The 15949-nt window shown below is 29.5% G+C and overlaps 1 protein-coding gene across 1 annotated transcript in view; it reads left to right on the top strand.

The window, feature by feature from the left end:
* Positions 1-15949, top strand: part of LOC107455465 (synapsin) — a 283672-nt gene that overhangs the window by 117895 nt on the left and 149828 nt on the right. The window lies entirely within an intron of this gene.

Genomic DNA, 15949 nt, shown 5'->3' with positions numbered 1-15949 from the left:
CCAACCAAGCTATCCGGCCCATTATTATTTAATTTTTGCATTTGACAATCTTGATTTTAAGAAAATACCTTAAAAGTCACCTTTACATTATTCGGAAATTTTAAAAGCAAAATGAAGCACATATTTTTATTAAAAAGTATAAGAGCATAATATCATAACCCTTTTTGTTAAATTTTGAATAGAATTGGTGAAAAAATTAAATAATAATGGCAAGGGTAAAACCAATAACAGCTTACTTCTATCGCGCTAGCGAGATTGCAAGAAATACTACACCTTTCTAGCTTACATGAATTTGGAATAATTTATATTTTTAAAAATATTCTTAAATTTTCATACTTATTACATTTTAGGAAGAAAAAGCATTTTTCAAATTTGTAGTACGTTGTTTCTTTTTAAACCTGAAATTTTCGATAGAAATTAGATATAAAGAGATTTTTTCCTCCCTAAATTTCAATGACTCAAATTGTATTTCGTTAAGATTCTTTTCTTATTCATTATAATCTAAAATTCCTCTTATAAATACAATTTAATATTGTAGAAACACTTTGAATCAATGTACTCTGATTAGTGTAATTTACTGCCTCTCTGCTACCAACAATCACAAAATATCTCTAATATTATGAAGAAGAAAGCCACTGCAACAGTAGACAACAAGTAAAAGAATGCAACCAAATGGGACACGCCCTAGACTCTAGGGACCTTTAATGGATGTAATGTGCAGGGGCTATTCCATGCTAAGATTGTTGATTTGGGGTGTGTTGTTTGAATGCTAAAGGTCGTTTAGGTGTTCTATAAAAAAAATAACTGGCATCCTTTTTAAATGGTTGTTTATTGGCTCCCCCCTTCTTTCATTTCCATAGTGGTTGTAACAAAATCCTTTATTTGTTTATTTGCGAACTAATATTTATTTGAATAGTGATAAATTAAAAAAAATAATAATTTTAAAAAATATACCTAAAATGTGCTAAATTATTTTTTTTTTAATGGCGGGCACTTGGAACTATTGTCCATTGGCCACAGAAAGTGTCAGAACTGCTAACTCTCTTTTCGCTACCCTGTGGGCACCTGTGGCGAAGCCACGGCGGTGGAGCAGCGTCGCCCACGTCACACTACCACAATTCGTTTATAGAGCGGATCATATTTACACACAAAGGAGAAGGGACATAGAACACAGATAGAGAGGAAGAAACATCCATGCCTTGCCCGGGATTCGAACCCAGGACCTTTCTGATGCATGGACAATTCCCTGCCCCCTACACAGGCCGGTCGGCTGTGCTAAATTATTAAAAACCTAAAATGAACTAAATTTTCTAACATGATCTGAAATAATCTAAAATGAACTAAACCATATACATAAAATTACCTACATTGGAAAAGATTAAAATAAATAAAAATCGTATTTAAATATTAGAGATGAAAAATATTTTTAATTCACTTGTTGTTTACAAAAGTTGTATATATTCCCTACGCTGCTTAAAGTTTTAGAGCGAGTTGAACTAATATCATGCAGACTTGAATAGGATGTTAAGTTAAACCATATTCCCGTGCAAGGTAAACTATCTTAACTTGATTTCATGAACCGCGGGGACCTTTAATGCGGTTACCCATGTTCGAATCCCAAACGTGGCTGGTTCTGCTCCCGGCTCGCACCGAGGTTTTCCTTTGCGGGTTGATTCCATCAAAAAGTCTTCCATAAGACAAGGACAGTTCAACGCTGGTTATAAAGGATGAAATAAAACTTGAAACCGATTTTTCTGAGAGTGTATTCAAATATTTTTAAAAGCATATTAAAACATTATTAATATTTTCAGAAGTAATTTAATTTGTTCAGAATATTTTTTCAAAATTGAACCGTAATATCTGTACTTTGAACCATAATTCACGTGACATCATGCGATCGTAAAATAAATTTATATGGTTCAACTTAGCATTTGAGCAAATCAATGCTACGTTAATGCTAATAGTGTTTCAAAATTCTATCTGAGTTTGATTTATTTGTTTTTTAAAATTGTTTTTAAAAAAACAGTTATATCATCGATTTAAATGTAATCATGTATTTTTATAAAAATGCATTCGCTATTTTAATATATTGTTAATTAATATATTTAAATCCCAAATTATATTTTTCAGTCAAGAAAAAATTGCATTAAAAATGCGTAAATCCTTCAAGTTAAAATTAATTGCTTTAAATAACGTAATAGCAAATTTAAAACTTTTAAAACTCTAATGAACTCCATTTACCATAAGTCATCTCTCAAGTGAATTCTCGACTTTTAAAAAACATTTTTTTCCTCATCTTTTGCCCTTTTAAATTCTCCCTGTGTTAGACATTTTCACGATAAGAGTTCGTTAAATATTCAGTTAAACAGAATTTTTTGAAAACATTTGATGCATTAAAGTAGAATATAAGCATGAGATATATTGTGGAAATAAAATTTTAAAGGAATAAACGAGAAACTGTCAAATTTACGAGACAAGCTTTATATGAATAGTTTGTTAAATAAATTAAATAAAATATATTTGAACAATGATGCGGATTATAAAATGCTTTGAACTAGTTTAAAGATTCATTATGCTTCATAAATAACCTCTAAAATACAATCAATATGAGGTGCTTATCAAAATATGTATTCTTCAATATATGAATAATAAATAAAGCGGAGCATTATAATAAAATGATAGTTAAAACCTTTTCCTTTAATTTTTATATAATATGCGAGCATTTTTCATAAATTACTTACATGGTGTTTCGAAAGACCATCATGAATATGTATTTTCACTGACATGTCAAAAATGAAAACAAAAAAGCATGAGCATCGTTAAAGCCCCGGAAGGAAAGAAAACATAAGGGTGATTCTTTGGAAACATGACAATTCGGACCAAAAATTTTCTTCAAATTTAAAGTCTTCAAAATATTTTAAATTTTCTTTTTGTATACTTATTTAGTTAAATTTATTATTATCTTGCAGACAGCAGTGTAGTTTATTGACATTTGTTCAAGAAAAAAAATAATATAGAAATTCACCAAATTTTAAATGCCAGGAAGATGGCATATTAGCTTAGAAGTTTAAAAAAACAGTCATTCTAAGCTAATAGTAAGTAACTCAACTTAAGCCTTTATGTTAGATGGACCATAAATTGCTTAAATTAATTATTTTTATCCACTGTTGAAAGAATCAAAAATGTTTTTGTATTCTGATATGTACAGAATAAAATTGTGTATAATAATCAATCTTTAAATAAATGAATAACTTTGATTACATTCAAGCATATTACAATCATACATAAACTTGGTATTAGGTTAATATTTGCTTTCCCTCTTTACAGTATACTGTTTAAAAAAATTTCTGGTAACACTTCAATGACCTGGCATTCATAAGCCAGGAAAATGGCAGCCAGGATAATGACAAATTTGCCATTTTATAGAATTTAACTTTACTTTAATTCAACATTTTGGCCAAAGACGTTTACATTCCGCAGAAAACAACAGGATTTCTTGAAATAACTCAGATAAATCTATGTAGTTTATGTTATTAATGATTTCAAGAAGACAGGAAAATGACAACATAAAAACCTACTCACCTTGAAAAATTTTTTTAATAGATTTTGAACCAGAAAGTTGGTTCTTTATTCATGCATGTTCAGATAGGATGGTATCTAATCAATCTATTAACATAAGATATTGATTGCTGGCGCTATCTGTTTTGGTTATAAACCACTAAATGAAAGTAGTCTGGAAAATGATAGATTTTCTTGTGACAAACAAATTATTGACAGAAAAAAATTTTTCAAGCAAAGTTTTCGTAAATAATACCCTCTGCGTATACTCTAGAAATGCTTACAACGGTTGAGATAAAAAAAATTAGATATTGAAAAATTTATGCGAAGTTTTGAAGCTAGTTATTATTGGAAATATTGTTTGTGACATGCCAAAAACATGACATTTTGAAATTCAATTAAATTTTATAGATATACAAAACAGTCGATGCTAGTACAAGGTCATTTTAAAATGCTAACAGCAATGCTATTTATTAAAATTTAAAAAAAGAAGTTCTTTTAGTAGTATAGTATTAGATCTTTGAGCAAGAGACTGTAAATTGTCATATTTCGGGAGAATCACCCATAAACACTATCAAAACTACACTATCATAACCCAAACAAACTACACTATCATATCAAAACTACAGTATCAACACTATCATAACCCAATTGAAAAAGGTAGGCAAATGAGATTCCAAAATTTATTAGATTTTCGAAGGAAACAAAAAGAAGTTGATTGACGTACCTTCAAGTTTCAACCAGAGAGCAAACAGGTTTAGATTTCCTTCTCACCCGCCTTCTCAATTCTGATTTGTCAGATTTTGATATCGTTTACGTTTTTTTCATAACCTCAACGTCAATTTAAAGACCCCACTATGTGTAACTTTTTCGTATTCATTTTGATAAGCACTCTAAAGAACACACAACTTTCCGGAACAACCTATATTTTCAAAAACTCTTATATGTTTTCATTAAATTACACAGGGATCAGATGATCTTGACGAACAAAGAGCTCAGAGTATCCTTTGGCCAAGATCTATAACATAGATAAATGGCAAAGGTACCATAGCAATTTCTTAAAAAAAATACGTAATTCTGCGGGCTGCTATAATTCTTCAATTTTCGTAAAATTTGAGCAAAAAAACTTCTTTATTAACAGCATATTTTTATTACCGCATATTTTTATTATCACATATAAAAAACATTTTATTATTGGTAAATGTTATTATTTACATATTCGCTTTTGTAAATGTCTGAAATAATTGTTAAATATTATTATTATTTCTCACATAATCGGATAATGCTTACATTCAGTATACATTTATTATAAATACTGAATATTTATTTATTATTTTTCTTTTTTTTTTGTCAGATTTCATCGAACTTAATTTTGTGTTTATGTCACCGTAATTCATTTAAAATTTCTGGATAAAGAATACTCATAAATGGATTAAAAATTATCAATAATTCCACAAACTTATAGATAACAGAAAAGTAAATTTTGTTGCTCAGTAGACAAAGCAGTTTAAACCCCAGTTTGATTTACATTTGAACGTCTAGTTTTCATCAGTTTATGTTTTTATGTAATTTATTTTAGAAAAAAATTAGTTTATAAATTGTTTCATTTGTATAATAACCCGTTTAAAGAATCTGCATAATTTTATTTGCTTAAAAAGATTTAATTTCTGAAATATGTATCACTTTATCTGGTTATTTTGCATGGTATCAAACTCTGACGAATATTATTACTTATATCAATTGTATTACTGTTACTGATCATTCACAAGAATCAGTTGTTTAAAGTACTATCTAGAATAACAGGAATGTATTGTGGCATGCAAAAATATTTTGTGAGTTTCTTTCTTTATTATTTTTATTTGATAGCAATAAAAATAAAAGGAAAATTATTTGACTGACATTCAAAACAACCTTATGTTTTAAAAACATTCGCATGCCCCTGTAAGACAATAATATTACGTTCACTAGTTTAAACCAAAATAGCCAGTAACAAATTAATAATTCGTGACCAGGTAATCGAATAAAACTTATAATTCTATAGAACTGTTAATATTATATGAAATTATTGGCTAGTATGCATAATACACAGTTATTAAATTATAAAGTTCCTTATTATTAACAGCACAATCAAACGCATTAAGAAAGCCTTTTGAAGGAAAATGATAATTCAATTTCTATATATGTGTGTAACATAAATAAAGAGCTTAACCCTTGGATTAAGCGTAATTTAGTGATCCCAATACCAGTGAATATTTAGTTAAAAATATGCTTCAATATTTTTTAGCTCAGTTGCACATTATTTGATTCTTTCACGAAAAGAATAGTTAAAAAACTGGGTCAGGAAATTATCCTACTACTCATTAATGTTATAAAAAGCTTTGTAAAGAATAGAGAGCTTCACTAACTATAAATGTCTTGGTCCTAGGTGAGCTAGAAAATTGAGTGGTGACCAAATACATACCACAAAACATTATGAACTTGGTAAATCTAAATGTGGTTGCCAAGCATAACACGGTATGTCGTGTGTCCTACAACACTCGATAAAAAAATTACACGAAATTAAATGCAATTGATTTGCTTTTACAAATCATGTCATTATCTTAAAAGCAATATGCCAGGAATTCAATGGTCAAAATGAATAATTAAATTTAATTGAACTATGTATTACCCTCATGTGAATCTTTCATTATTTTAATTTTTAAGAATTTTGTCGCAATTATATTGCATTATTTTTTCTTCTATGCCGGTATCTTTAATATGTATTAGGGAATTATTTTAAAAGCTTAGTTTTGATATTTATGCAATTTTATAGGTTAATGTGTTTCGTACTCTATTTAAATGTGGCCATAAATTAACCCCACATGGCCTTTGAAGCTTCAAATTCCCACCTGGAGAAGTCAAGTGACATTTTGGAAAAATTCATATTCCCTGGTTTAGGAATCTATTTGATTGTGTGAACTACAAGGATTCTGCCTTCGGTTTTGCCTTGAAGCCTATTAGTCATAGAAATTTGCATTGAAAACAGTTTCATATCCATGGGTACCAGCTTTTTTGGAAAATAAAAGCTTACTAGTGAAAACACTGCCATCATTATGCTGTTAGTCTAGAAATTGAAAAGCCATAACCTCTGTGATCTCCCTGACCCACAATGGGGTGTTACGGAAATACTTTTAAGAAAAATAGTATGATCAGCTTAAACACCTTCCTGGTAGCCTGGTCGATAGGGCGCTGAGCCCATATCCGAGAGTTCGGGGGTTCGAACCCCGCCGGTCGAAGACTCCCCGTATAGTAAATGGTGACTGGTGCACGTTACGCCTGTCGGGTTACAAAGTCCTCCATGTTTCCATAACAAATCAATACCTGGGGGTACAGGATTGGAGATCGATCGTTCTCTGATTCAGGTCAAAATTACGATCTGTGGATGAATGCATGAATGGGTCCGCCTTATAAACAGGTGTGACGCATGGTGTGGTAGAAGTCAAATTCTTGGCCATAGATGGCACCACTGAAAAACAAGAATCGCACACTCTGTGCCTTAAATTTGCTCGTTTTCACCAAGCAGGCTTTCCCGTGTGACAAGTGGCATTAGAGCCAACCAACCAACCAGAGATATACAGTTTCTTAATATGAAAATATTTTATTCTTATTATTTCGATATTTTTCAAAGATAAATTTCTTAAACATATATAAATATTTTCTTCCCCTCAACTCATCAAACATAACTAAGTTTTAAAAAAATAGAACAAAAAGAACAGTTTGCAGTACTTAAGATTATTAGTTACGTAGAAAAAAAACTAATTAAAAAAAATTGATGATTTGTATCAAATAACACTGTTAATACTAAATAAGAAACATAAATAATCAACCAATAATCCGTAACTTAAAATGAAAATAATTGCGTCAAATCCATTTCGAATATCCATGTCTGTTAAATGTATGTTTCGCCTCAGTTATTCGCCTATTTGAAATAGTTCACTGAGTGGGAAAAAAACTCTCGAAAGAAAAAAGAACTTCTCCAGAATGCCCTCAGGGAAGTGGGGACCATTATTCTGCAATATCGTCCCGTTTCCAACCTGTCTACGAAAAGCTAAATGAGTTGGTGTGTGTCTCCTACAGATATTGATTTACGAAAGAGCAGAACAAGACTCGGTTTAACGGATTTGTCTACTCTACTCCATGAGTGGAAAACATTTATAGAGTTTTATTTTCAATTTGAATTGTTTGCGGGCAACGACTTTATTTGAAAATTATGTTACAAAACTTTCGATCTTTGTTTCTTTGAATCTGATTTTCTTTTCAAACAAATGGAAAATTTTATAATATACAATAGGGAGAAAAACAATTCTTTTTTCAAATTTCTGAATTTTGAGTCGTAAGAAAGTAGTTTTCATTTAGATTCTGGGTGACCAAAATTTTACTTAACTGTTACTTTGCTTTCTAGACTTAATAATTTTACCTAAAATAATTAAAATTTGTTTTGTATGCATACTTTTGAAAGAGTTTAAAATGTACGTTTTTGATCATAAAAAGGAAATTTTAGATCACAATCCCGAAGATCTAAAGTTGATGAAAAAAGAGGTTAATATGCTACCTCATTATAGCTAGATTTGAAATTTTCGGAGGGAAAGAAGTTTTTTGGGATACAATCTTTCATACGCTCTAATAACTAGAACCAAAAACCAAACTTGTACCAAAAGTCACGGTACAACCTGAGTGTAATTTGAGAACAAGATATTTTGTTGAATTGCGATCGGAAAAAATAATTTATTGATTGCCACATAAATAGATCACAACATCTGATTTCAAAAATCTAAACACAACTATGATTTATGACAAAAGTTCCTTCCCTGAGAAATCATAATTATATGGGATTTCAGATCATTATAAAAATGGATTCCAGCAGGTCCTTAAATTTATTCCTTTGGCAAAACATTCATGAAGTAAAGATTTTCAAATGACAATTTTTTTATGCTGTAAATGATGGACTAACAAAATTTGTTACGAAAGTAAGGATTAATTTAAATCAAATTGAACGCTACGCACGCGAAAGAACAACGTGTTTTTATTGTTAAGTCATTCCCTGGTTAGGCAATTTCCCATTTTGTTGCCCGAAATTGCTCTCAAGATTATGTGATTTAATGCCACAGAACTTTTTTTTCCAAGGTTTATTTCAATAAACCAGCAAACACGTCCGTCTTGAAGAGAAAAATTTAAGCGCTGTATAAACGGAAGTCAGCGCCATTTATGCAAAACGGTTACAGCGAATATTACGAAAGAGTGTGTATGTTCCAAACAAAAAACTATGGAAATGATTTATCCCATATACTATTCCATAGTTACCAGAGATGGGGAAGCTATGGCACGCGTACCCAACATATATTTCCCACGAAAAGTCACTAAGAACAACATTTCCAAAATACTAAGGAAACAAGAGACAAGTACGATTACTTAGAAACAAGTACGATTTTGGGTGCTATTATGACTGACATTTTCCAGGACATAAATATCATAGCAAAGAACTTTCTTGGAAAGATGTTAAGCCCAAACTAAGTTTCAAATTATGAAGAAAAAAAATGCAATAGTTAGTTTGCACAATGTTGCGCTTTAACATTTAATGCCATATAAACGTCTGAAAAACACCCACCTTGTTTAAATGAATCTTGTGAGTGTTATTAAAGACATGTTATGACCCAAATATAAATCACATGACTGATAAGGTTCAACAACTTAAATGGGATTAAATGCACAGATTTTTTCAGTATAATATAATGAAGTGTAAGTTTGCAAAAATAAATTAAAGTATTTTGAAAAGCTTAGTTGAAACATTTTATAGATAAGGCCATCGAAAAAATATTAATAAATAATAATAATAATATTTGTAAATAGTTAAGCGGAACAGCGCAATAAATTTTTCAAAACAAAATACTGCATTTTTCCATAGACTATTCTTTTAAAATTATTATACCAAAATATTGAACTAATTTTCGCAAAAATTTAAGAAGTACAGTTTAACGTGTCGGCACGCGAAGCGCTGTGGCACGTATAAACAAGTGACCTTCTGCGCTCGGTTAATTAATGAATTTGCTCACACTCATCAAAACATATTAATAAAATACTATCATTTAACTTTTTTACTGAAATAATTTGTTTAAATTAGAGCTAAGAAAAAGAATTAATGGTACTTTCAATATAAATAATTGCTGTAATAATTTTAATGAAAGTTGCAAAGGTTTATTGACAGTTTAGTATTAATTAGAAATAAATGTAGACCCAGCAGCCAAAAAATATGCTCAAATAAAAAATGGCCGCAGAATTTCGGCTGCTATTCTAAAAACACATGGAGGTCGCATGCGATCGATTAAAAAAAAATGCTAGACTAGCACTGGCAACTACTGAAAATGATGGAGAGGAAACAACGTATACATCTGATATTGATGCATTATAGTTCGTTGCAAAATTTTATATATTTATATGGATTATTGACCGCATAATTTTTAACTCAATTTATTCGAAACTATGTCTCTCTCACATGCTGTATCTCTTGCTAGTACAATTTTCAAATGATTTATTTCAAATGTAGACTCAATATTAACAATAAATATATTTTTCGTAGCACGTAAGAATTTTTAAATTGGGTTGACTTATGTAACTTATTTCGTGTCATTCTTTAAATTTTTTTTCAAACACCACAATTTTGTGAGAAAAGAATTATTTAAAAAAAAAAATTCTAGGTGCAATGAAAACTGCATTCACGTAGTTTAAAAAAAATCCGAACGGTATCAAATTGGGAAGATGTTTCTCAACGTATGAGAATACTGCCATGCAATGTAAAAATCAACGTTAGTGACAAAAAAATTGAAATTGAGATTTTTATATATTTGGCATCTTTGTATGAAAAACAGCATGCTGTGTGTGCAAAAACATTCTTTTCAAAAATAAATTCAGTCTTATGAGTTTTCTGAAATTCTATTTTAGCGCTCATAGCATTAGCAATAGAAAGAAAAAAGTTCTCAAGTCTGTCTCTTTTCTCGGAATCTATCATGAAGCACGTTGTTTTTTTTTTCAATTGCACGGCAGTATAGCATGTTATGGATAATTTAAAAAATAAGTTACAAACATTATATTACATAAGCGGTAATTTCTAAACTTTTTGCATTTGTAACATGATAAAATGAAGATTAAAATAAGTAGAATAAGATAAAAAAAAAGTATTAAATTGTAGCAAAATTCATTTAAAAAAACCTTCTTTTTTCAGTTTTCTACTCTGTTGTTCCCCTTCATTGAATTATGCATCTAACTTTTGATAGTATAACAAAAATTCAGAACACTTGTAATTATTACCCCATATTTATTTTATTGCTAACCATATAGGGTGTCCGCTTTAGGATATTTTACCCTAGCTAAATATTAAACTGAAATATATTCAAAATACTATTCATTCGATCTTTATTTGAAGCAAGATCATAACTAAAGTACAAATATAGTTACACAATGTAATTAAACAGTTTTAAATCAAAGTACAACGATTTAATTTTTTTTATTTAAGAAATAATACCTATAGTGACGCATTATCAATTTGAAAACAGAAACCGAAATTTAAGTGTCACAGTGATTGAAAAAGGTTCGCCATCTCTAACAATAAATTAAAAACAATATGAATCAGTAAAAACGCATATTTTTATTTAAAGCCTGTATTTTCCCTAAAAATTACTTATGCGGATTTTGGAAAACCTTATGGCTTATTTTATGGAAATAAATAATTGTATTTAAAAATTTAAGTTACGATGACAGAAAATTGTTTAAGTTGACCACAACGAATTAAAGTGACGTCGTTAAAGTAAATTTACAAGCAGTTACAATAATAACGGAAGTCTGTCGAAGAGAAGTTTAAATCCTGACGGAAATGCAAACAACTTCTCTTGATGGACGGAATCAGTCACTTGCATCACTAAGTGTTCTCCAACCAAGTTTCAATTAAAATGCAAATCACACATTCTTCCAGGTACTACCACACGGTTATGGTAATTAAAATTGAATCTGCATCGAACTTCTATGCGCCTGCAACATTACATTAAATCTGTTACGTAAGTTTTAAGTTTCTTGAATCCTTTAATGTTTTGACTGATTAAGCTATTCACGAAAAGTAACCATTGCAAAGATAGTATTATATATTTACTAAGTTTCTCCTAAAATTTACCCATTTGATTAAGCTAGTTTCTAAACTTTAAATGGGTTGCTTAAATTGGAATTTATTTTAAATATTTAAATCCTGATAACACAGTTATAGCACTCATTGAATGTGTGGGTAACTGCCTGTAGTAAACAAGATCCTTTGTATGAACTTTGCTACGTCGTAGATATCAATGAAAAGGATAATTACTCAATAATGTTTTTGTCGTTAGATATTTTTATAATATTTTGCTTTTTCAGAAACCTATATTATATGAGTACACTCTAAAAACGACCCATCTGATTTAAGAGGTAAAATCTTTTATCGACACTCATGTACCGCTAATTGATATTTCAAAGATACAATCTATATGTTCCTTTTTATCTGTATACTCTTTATTAATGCATGTATTAAGTGATACAGTGCATTCAAGTTAATGACACATTTTGATATTTTACGCGTTTCATAATCAGCACTGGTTAATATAGGTGAACTATATTATTCTTCAAACCGCGTCGTGTTTTATGACAGAAAAACTCTTATATGTAATAATGATGACATACAAATAATATAACCTTAATATCAAACATGCTGACGTCAACCGCATTTGGTGATTTCACAACTCCCATTCAATGCGCATAATTCATATTAACCATAAGCGGATGTTTTTTTAAAAAAATTGTGATCTCGCAACCAGAAGTATTGAACTGACAACGGCCGTGGGAAGCATATGCAAGAAATGAAATACGTGTAAAACGATGCACGTGTACCGAAACCTTTCAGTACGTGTGTACTTCTACCTCGTAGAGGTTAGTCGCTGCTTTAAAAGTACTAAAGCGCTGTAAATTATTTTTATATCTTTCAATAGATATGCACTTTTGTTTTCGGTAGTGTATTTTATATTCGTGAGGCACGTAAGCAATGTATCGCTTATATGGATGAAATAAATGGTATAACGTGTTTGCACATTTACTGTAACAAGTATTGATTTTATAGTGTAGAACCACTATAATTATTTCAAACTGTTTTCACCACAAAAAAAAAATATAATAATTTTAAAATTAACAATATTTTCGTCATTTTATGACAACTTTAGAAATAATATGAAAAGTTTTACATCGAAATTATAAAGGGGAATAAATTTAAAGTGTAAAAACGAAATATTTTGCAATATTGCTTAAGGAAAAACTAGTTGCAATGATTTTTATTCCATACGCAGTTTGAAAGCTATTTATAGACTTTTTTCTCTAATTCTCATTCATTTCATTTTTTGCTTTTTAATTAATTTTAACAATAATTCGTTTTAACACTAAAAATACCAACACTTAACAATAAAATACAATACAATATCTAAACTGTATTTTGACCAATTATGATATGTTTAGTGTTATTTACACTAAAAAACAATTCCCTATAAAGCATTTGCATGGAACTTCATCGGGACTTGTTTGAAATATTAACCCTAGCTTTTGGGACTTCAATTTGGGATTTTTCGGTTTCTTCCTCTCCATACAAGGATAACCTAATAAAAACATTTATTTTGTCTGTTACTCAGACACACTGTTATCACAAGCAGGATTTTAAACTGTGGGAATCAAAAGGCACATATTAAGAAATTAATTTTCCGTACGTGCAAAAATGTGCGAAAAGAAAGACAGAAACTACTGTATGAAACGATGAATAAAAACTATTGAGTCCAAACAAGATGAATAAATTTCCAAAAAGAAATTAAAACAAAAAGCATCGGAGAGAGAGGGAAAAAAGTTCTGAATTCTCGTTACGGAAAGATAATTACGAACATTCTAATATTCATACTTGAAAGAAGCATCATTCATTGTATCTGATTTCATCGTAGACTGATTTAAATGAAGACTCTTCTAATTGCGACAGGAAAAAATTTTGTGGAGTGTATAATGAAGGGCCTAAAGGAGTTGGTAATCAAGTAATATTACTTCAGATATCTCTAAATTTAATACAATTGTTCCGGATAAAGGGTTGACTAAATGTAAACAAGGTCCATATACAATTTTTGAAAAAAAAATTGATGTTATTTACGAAATAAATAAAAAGAATGTTATAATAAAGAATATACAGAACTAGTTCATATATCAAAATTGCGAAGGTACCACTCACCTAACAAAGTAAAGTTATCTCAATAATAATATTAATCAATAATAATATCGAAAACAATAAATGCTCTAATTTAAATACTAATACGGTTTATTAATAAAAAAATCGAATTATTTTAAAATTTTTTTTACATTTGATGTGTATCTAAAATGTAATACTTTAATGGTTTTTCATTTTTATATGTGAAATTAAGTTAACTTTAAAAATAATATTGAATATGAGCTGTTAAAACATGGTTAGGACAAACTTGTTATCCGACCCTTCAAACTTCCTTAGAGTTTAGCGTTTACCGTTATCTGACAGAAAGATAAGGGGCGTTGTTCATTTTTCATTCTCTGTTTGTGGTCAACACAACAAAAATATAAATTTTTTATAGCATACTTCTTTTATTTGAAACTAGAATCCTCTGGCACAAAATTGATGAGATAAGAGACTGTTTTCCTCCTTTAGGAGATAACAGATCCTTAACCATCAAAATTTTTCCTAAAAATATTGAAGAATCACGACCACTGTGAACAATACTGAATATTGCATTTTTTTTTTCTTTAACAACATATGTCAACTGTCTTTTTATATTTCATATTTTTGAAATATTTGAATATCCATTATCCATTTTAATTGAAAAATTGATTTGGACTGTGCTATAATGAAAAATAATATTTCTTAATGAAAAGCATTTATTGTACACTCCAAACAAATGACTGTAGGAAAGTCATAAAAACTCTTAAAAATGACGATCAAGTTCTTCAATTTATTAGTAGCGCTACTATAGATTTGTTTTTCCACAACATTTTTATTGTGTTAAATTTTTAGCATGTTTTTTATCATTCATATTACTTTTATATATTAATTGCATGATAATATTACAAATTTAAGTCTTTTCATGTTAGTTATGCTTTTTCAAGGGGAAAGTGTTGCGAGTAAATTGCAATTTTTTTTCTTTAAATTTTTAGATGGTAATTGATATTTTGGAGAGGGAGATGTAACAAAAACTTTACGAAGTTTTATTATGTTATTTCTTTATCTGAATTAACACTTTAAATTTTTCCCTTATTCTACCGTGAGAACTGAAGAAATCCTTTGAACAAGTTATAAGACATTATAATTCCCTTTTTGTGTTAAGAGTTCGGACTTGTTTAAAAAAGTTTTCCATCAATCAATACCTCTGGGGTTACTGGATTGAAGATCGATCGTTCTCTGATTCAGGTCAAAATTACGATCTGTGGATAAATAAATGGATGTATGATTGGGGCCGCCCTACAAACGGGTGCGACGTCTGGTGTGGCGTAAGTCGCATTCTTGGCCATAGATGGCTCCACTAAAAAACAAGAAACAAACACTCTGCCTTAAAAATTCGCTCGTTTTCACCAAGCAAGCTTGCCCGTGTGGCAAGTGGCATTAGAAACAACAAGAACAAAAAAATTTCCTATCTTTTGAGAGTAAAGCGCTTCCATCTATGTGGCTTCTTGCTCTCCATATAATGTTTACATAATAAAAATTTCTGCTTTGCTTCTTTTTTATTATTTGCATCCTATAATTCATTAGAGTGAAACTCTACTAGCATTCAACTAACTAAAGGGTTGAATTTATTAACAAGTTCTAATTAAAATCTAAATATATTTAAATGAGCATTTTTAGAATAGCATTAAATAAAACGTTTCTGCACAGCTTATAAAAATATTATTTTAAAGAAGTGCTTCGAATAAAAACTATCATATTTATAAAAAATTAAAGAACAGTTATTTTTTCAATCAGTTTTGTCAAAAGTGAGAGGAACTAGCATAAATGTGATAACATATTTCAAAAGCTTTTATTTAATTTAAAAAATATGAGAAAGAGGCGTTTCAAATTTTGAAAAAAGAAACTTTTTGTTCGACATTTTATAATATCGTTTAACATTTTTCAAATCCCACTTTTCCTACAAGAGATTAAGGGCTGTCAAAATGGGATAAAAAAAGTAACGAATAGCTTATCTTATCACTATGTGATTCAACTTTAATAGACGTCTTTGAATCTAACAAATAGAACAGCTTTGAATATTTTTATAGTGAATCTTTTATGTAGTTCAGGTATCTATAAGGGTTTCTATAA

Source organism: Parasteatoda tepidariorum, chromosome X1 (assembly GCF_043381705.1).
Source record: "Parasteatoda tepidariorum isolate YZ-2023 chromosome X1, CAS_Ptep_4.0, whole genome shotgun sequence".
Classification (NCBI taxonomy): domain Eukaryota; kingdom Metazoa; phylum Arthropoda; class Arachnida; order Araneae; family Theridiidae; genus Parasteatoda; species Parasteatoda tepidariorum.
The sequence above is the reverse complement of the archived record's forward strand: the minus strand, read 5'-3'. Positions and strand labels throughout refer to the sequence as shown.